This window comes from Nicotiana tomentosiformis, chromosome 6, assembly GCF_000390325.3.
Source record: "Nicotiana tomentosiformis chromosome 6, ASM39032v3, whole genome shotgun sequence".
NCBI classification, from domain to species: domain Eukaryota; kingdom Viridiplantae; phylum Streptophyta; class Magnoliopsida; order Solanales; family Solanaceae; genus Nicotiana; species Nicotiana tomentosiformis.
The window spans coordinates 80273409-80280405 of record NC_090817.1 but is presented as its reverse complement, the minus strand read 5'-3'; the positions used below and the strand labels follow the sequence as shown (position 1 = coordinate 80280405).

The 6997-nt window shown below is 37.7% G+C and overlaps 1 long non-coding RNA gene across 1 annotated transcript; it reads left to right on the top strand.

Moving 5' to 3' along the window:
* Nucleotides 1-753: 753 nt before the first annotated feature.
* Nucleotides 754-2175, top strand: LOC138893348 (uncharacterized). The gene is made up of 3 exons (XR_011408703.1): nt 754-900; nt 1148-1470; nt 1891-2175. It is a non-coding gene; the product is annotated as an uncharacterized lncRNA (long non-coding RNA).
* Nucleotides 2176-6997: the final 4822 nt, after the last annotated feature.

Sequence of the window (6997 nt, the reverse complement as noted above, 5' to 3'; positions counted from 1 at the left end):
AAGTTTTGGCCGACTTTGTAGCTAATTTCAGTTTGGGAATGATGCCTATAGATGCAAAAATGGCATTTCTGATATCAGGAATTATTTTCGGTATATGGACCTTGTTTACGGATGAAACCTCCAACGTAAGGGATTATGGACTTGGGATAATGGTAATCACTCCTTCAGAAAAAACCCTTAGACAAGCTATTAGAACTGTTTCGTTGACTAACAATGAAGCCGAATATGAGTCTATGGTTGCAGGACTTGAAGTAGCCTGGGGACTAGGCTCCGAGGTGATCAAAGTTAAGTGCGATTCCCAACTAGTGATAAGAAAGATATATGGAATCTTTGATGCCAAAGGAGAGTGCATGCAGTAGTACTTGAATAAAGTTCAAGTTTTACTCTCCCGGTTCAGGGAATGGTCAGTGATCCATATTAACTACAATAAAAAGCCTTATCTGCGACCAACATTTAGGGACGAGTTAATAATCCCGTCTCTAAAAGTATATGTATTGGGATGAAATTATATTGTGATCCTTAATGTTGTATTTTATTGCGAAGGTACTAAATTTGATCCCTAAAGAAATTAGTAACTGGTCTCAAATTATAATTGAGGGGACATGAGCGGGAGATAATACCGTCAAATATAATACTAAAATATTAAAAAAAACATTATTTTCTAAAAAACAGGCGCCAAAACTAATATACTAAAATTAAAAATTCCTAAAATTAAAGAAACTCTCTGTTTTCCCAAAACACAACTACTCTGCCCTAGTCTCTAATAAACAAAACGAAACTCTGCCTCCCACTATCCACCTCTCAAAGTCTGTGTTTTCTCAAAGCAAAGGTTGCAAATTTGTTGGTTCGTGAATCACAAGTCTACCATAGTTTTCAACCTCGCTCTTTTGCGAATCCCGGGTATGCTTCCTCTTCTTAGTTGCTCTTTTTCTTCTCTAAGTTCTTTTTTCTCCTTCTTCTCTAACATTAAATTGGTAAAAGGTTTCATAATTTTATTTCTTTTTTGTATAATCAATGGAAAGATTATTGGGTTGGGATTCCTAATTTGATTTCTCTGAAGTATATTCATGTTTGTAGCGTATTGTGTGTCTGAAGAATTAATCTTCAAACAGGGAAAATGTATATTCATATTTGTTCATGTTTGTAGTTCGAGGGAAGGTATATGGAAAGGAGTTGCAAGAAAAATGCAAAAAGTGATTAGCCTAATGTAGAGGAATCAGAGACCACGAGCCCTTGGAAAAAGCTTCTTATATATTATACTTACTACTTTAGTTTCTCTTCTTTTCTTTTGTTATGGATATGGTTAGGAATTTAAGAAGGAAATTTGACAGGAGTCAACCCAATTGGTTTATATTCACACCCAATCCATTGTTTGACCTTACTATATTCACTCTAGAAATTAAGATAGAAATCCTGACCTTCATGTCTACTGTAGTCAACCGCACCCTTATGCTCAATTGGCGAGTCTTTGTCTTGCGACTCTTCCTTCTTCTAGTTGTTCTTCAAGCGTTCGAGCACGGAGCCAGGATTTTAACCTTATGGATTCTGAATATTAAAATACGACTTCATGTGTTAGTGATTGGGTAGCAAATTTAATTTGGGTAGCAAATTTAATATTTCTAACTGTAACAGATCTTTCATAAATGTACATACATCCACGATAAAAGGTCTATAGATTAATATCTGGTGTCCAAAAGAAATGCTTGAAAAGTTCTATTTTTCAAGTTCTATTTTCCTCTGTTCAAAGGTAATTGCAAACTGGTACCTCAACTGTACGAACATTTGAGCATTTCATCCAAATTCTATATCTGCCACTATTTTTGTCACAGGTTGCAAAGAAAACTAATCACAAGATGGAAAGCATACTACCTTTTGTCATTATGTACATAGTATATATGCAAGTCGTATTCATGTAAGCAAGATTGAAAAATGTACCCTGTTGCAAATATATATCACATATCTTTGTTTGATATAATTACTTCTTTTCCAGTAATACTTCCAAACAATTGAAATAAGTATAAAATTATCTTCTCAATATTTTTTGAATTTTGAAAATGGCAAGCATTTTTATCTGATTGTACATTACAATGCATTAACTAAAAAGAGAAAGAAGCCTAATCCTCTAGTGCGACCTTAGAGTTCAACACAGTTGTGTGCATCTGATCGTAATAACTTGTGGTCCATCTTAGTATTTTTTCTATCTTTTATCCTTTTTAATATAATTTTTATCTACTTTCCAAGGTTATAGCACCTAGTAAGCAATGAATACAACTTGTTGAAAATCGGCTTGATGAAGCCTGCTTAATCGGAGTGCAAAAGTTTTTGAATTATGCTTTTCAGAAAATAGGAGAAGAATATGAAATAAGATGTCCATGTGTCAAATGTTGCAATACAACTTTAGGAACTCGTAAGACAGCTGAGACACATTTGAAAGTACATGGAATAATTCAAAATTATACTTTTTAGTATCATCATGGGGAAAGTTGAGGTGAGCCACTGTTAGAATCTGAAGATGAAGATGGTGATGAAGTAGAATAATGTGAGAGTGAAGATGAAGTAGAAGAACTGTTGAGAGATTTATATCCTAATCATGATTGAGGAACTACACATATTGGTTGTGATGATTTACTTGAGGAGGAACCTAATGTTGAAGCGAAACCTTTTTTACAGGCTACTGAAGGATTTTGAGCAGCCACTGTACCAAAATTCTAAAGCTTCAAAATTTTCCTCTTTGATTAAATTGCTTCATATCAAAAGTATGGGTTGTTGGAGTAATGAATCATTTACAATGTTATTGAAAATGTTAAAAGAGGAGTTGTTGCCTGATAGCGCCAATTTGCCAAAATCATATTATGAGGCAAAGAAGATAATTTAAGACCTTGGACTTTCTTACAACAAGATTGATGCTTGTACTAATGATTGCATGTTATACTAGAAGGAGGATAGCTTACTCAATTCTTGCAAAGTTTGTGGTGCGTCCAGATGGAAGATAGATCGACATAACAAGAAAACAAGGAATAAAAAAGATAATAAGATTGCATCAAAGATTTTACGTTATTTTCTATTAAAGCCTAGGCTTGAGAGGTTGTTTATGTCTACAAAGACATCTTCTCTAATGACATGGCATGAGGATAAAAGAGTTGATGATGGAATAATTAGGCACCCAGCTTATTCATTTCCATGGAAGTCATTTAATGAACTTTATCCTTCATTTACAGCCGAACCTCGTAATGTTCGACTTGGACTTGCTAGTGATGGATTTCAGCCATTTCTAAATTCAAAAACCTCATATAGCATTTGGCCTGTGGTTCTTATTCCTTATAATTTACCACTTTGGTTGTGTTTGAAACATGAAAATTTTATTTTGTCAATGCTTATTCTTGGTCCAGATAGTCCAGGAGATACAATTGATACATATCTTCAACCTTTAATAGAGGAACTGAAGGAGTTGTGGGAAGATGGTATTGAGACCTTTGATGCATTAGCTAGATATAATTTTAAGTTGCATGCTTCTTTGTATGGACTATCAATGTTACAACTCAAAATCCACTAAAGGTTGTGATGGCACCTAACACCGCCGTCAGGCAAGCCAATATTGAATGATTAACTTAATTACTTATTTTAGTATTTTTAAAATCAAAATTTTCACCAATTAATTAGTAAGAAATAAAATTTATGGGGTAAACAATGGTATTTACATGAACCACAGTAATGAACCACCCTTAGGAAATACCAAAACCCGGTGTCACAAGTGCATGAGCATGAACTAGAAAATATAATAAAATACAACATCTGTCTGGAATACAAATTAGACAGGAGAAAAATAAATAACTCTGATGAAGACTCTGTAGGCTGCGAATCGTAACATGAAATGCAGCTCACGGTAAATCCCTGCAACATCCGCACCTCTGCGCCCAAAACACCACCGGGTAAATATGCACCTGCACAAAATGTGCACCAAGTGTAGTATGAGCACGTAAATAAATGCGTACCCAGTAAGTATCTAGCCTAACCCCGGAGGAGTAGTGACGAGGGGTCGACATCGACACTTACTAGAGGTCCAGTTAAATAAATAATATGATAATTCATAAAATTATAAAGTACACAACAATTTGGGAGAAATATGACGTTTCATAATGGTCCGATTATTTACTTTGAATCATAAATTTATCGATCATGCATCCTACCTCAATATTTTAGAATAAATACTAAGTGTCAATACCAATCAGATAAGAAATACCATAAAATACCAGGCGTCAGTGAAAAGTTTATCTCGTGAATATTCGGACTACTAGCGGTATAACGCACGATTCTACCGAGGTCGTTCGACCCGATATAGAGTAGTGTGTACACTGCCTAGGGTCGAACGGTACGAACCAAAGATGCACCTCTATATACTACCGAGGCGTTCGGCCTGCTCCACAAGAAAGGAAGGAATTTATCCCATTTCGAGAGATACCACCGAGGCGTTCGGCTCGCTTCACAAGAAAGGAAGGAAGTTTCTGAATCACAAGATACGCGCTTACAAAAAAAGTACAGGAGCACAATAATAAGTACATCTCTTTACATTTATCGAATACCTTAGCAACAACTTAGGGTATTAAAGCTTGACCTAATACTTTTATTTTCTAAATTAATTTCAGTTATAACTTTAATTAAATAAGCTAGCAGAACAAGTTAAAATAATTCAATTATTACAGGATAAGGTCCTAAGTCTACCCGGACATAGACATGCTTTAGCTACGTACGGACTCTCGTCACCTCATACGTACGTAGTGCCCACAACTAGTTGCACATAACAATAAATATCACCTAGGGATAGTTTCCTCTTCACAGGGTTAGACAGGAGACTTACCTCGCTCCAAAGTTCTGTAACCGGCTCCATCGCCGCTCTAACACCTCAAACTGGTGCCCAACTATCCAAACAATGTGCAAACCAAAAAAATATACTCTAATACACATAACAAATAAATTTAGACAAATTCCAAACTCCGCTCGAAAAGTCGACAAAGTCACCCTCGGGCCCACGTGCCCGGATTCCGAAAATATTCACAGATAACCATTACCCATAACATCACGACTTCAAATATATAATTTATTCTCAATTCCATGCCGAAATTCGTGGTAAAAATTCCAAAATACCAATTTTTAGGTTTCTTTCAAAATCTCACAATTTCTACCAATTGCCACGCTTGAATCCACATAAACACCATATATTTAACTCAAAATAGGTGGGGATAACTTACCTTGCCATTGATGATAAAAACCTTCACTTGAACCTCTCCAAGAATCGCCCAAACCAAAAGAGAATGAAAGAAAATGGGCCAAATCCCGTTCTTAAAAGAGCACACTGCCCAACGACCTCTCGCAGGTGCGGTCCAAATACCGCTTCTGCGGTCCTCCTTCAGGCCCCTCAACTCCGCATATGCGGCCCCATACGTGCTTCTGCACCTTCGCTTCTGCGGCTCCACGTGCGCAGGTGCGGTCCCGCTTCTGCGGAACTCGACCGTATATGCGGTCCCAGCCTTCCCCAGCCAGAACTGCTTCTGCGACCCTCTTGGCCGCTTCTGCGGCTCCGCACCTACGGCCAAAACCTCGCAGGTGTGGTTACACCAGAAGACAGATGCTTCAGCTTTCCTTCCAAGTCCAAACTCGATCCGTTAACCATCCGGAATCCACCCGAGGCCCTCGGGACTTCAACCAAATATACCAACACCTCCCAAAACACATTACGAACTTAGTCGAGGCCTCAAATCATGCCAAACAACATTGAAACTATGAATAACCCTCCAATTCAAACTTAATGAGCTATTCCTAGACTTGTAATCCCAAAGGGACATCAATAAAATTGAAATGCACTTCAATCCTAATTTATGAAATTCTTCCAAAATACCAACTTTCCACAATAAGCGCCGAAACGATCCTGGGTCATCCAAAACCCGATCCGGACATATACCCAAGTCCAAAATCATAATACGAACCTGTAGGAACCTTTCAATCCCGATTCCGAGGTCGCTTACTTAAAAATCAAACCTTAGCCAACTCTTCCAACTTAAAGCTTCTGGAATTAGAATTTTCTCTCCAAATCAACTCTGAACTTCCCAGATTTCAATTCCAACCACACGTACCAGCCATAATACCTAAAGTGAAACTACTCAAGGCCTCAAACTACCGAACGACACGCTAGAGCTCAAAACAACCGGTTAGGTCATTGCATTCTCTCCCACTTAAACATACGTTCGTCCTCGAACATGCTAAGAACTGCTCTGGAATTGTCCGAAATCACTGGTCAACACCTCGTGCACCTACCCGTGCTACCACTACCCAGTTGAGAACATTAGGTCGAGCAAATCTGAAGATTATCGCTTTTATTCAGTCAAGTTAGACTTAGAGCCAAATTTCAACATCTGAAATTCTCTACGAGGTCTGTTACCAACATATGAACACTGTATCCATCACTACACGATGTACCAATACCTGATTGTTTACTCTTACCGAATTCACACCATGCACTACATTATTCACATGACCATAATGACACCACCTGACAACAATAGCCGAAATCCCATGAATTTGATGTCCACTACACACCTCATGAAGCATATAAGTCCTGTTTCTGCTCTTGTAATACTACCATGACAGAAGAGATGTGTAGAAACTCATAACCACCTGCCGGATCACAACTCCTAGAGTCTCTCCTGGACTGAATATCGATATTTACTCTTTAATGTGCCTCAAATAAATCTGATCGTACTGATCCCAGGTCCAATGATCTCGTCTCACCTAGTACAGGCTGCTTTAGCAATAATCCACCGTAAACACTATCTAAGATTTCATATGACGCCATCAATGCGCCAACTAGCTACAACTTGAATGTGACACATAAGGAAGGACGAACTCTGGAAAAGATCTATCGAGCCCGCGTAACGAGTAAAACGGCCATCAAATACTATGAGCCTTACCCAGAGGTAAGAAACAGGACACTCAAAAATAAATA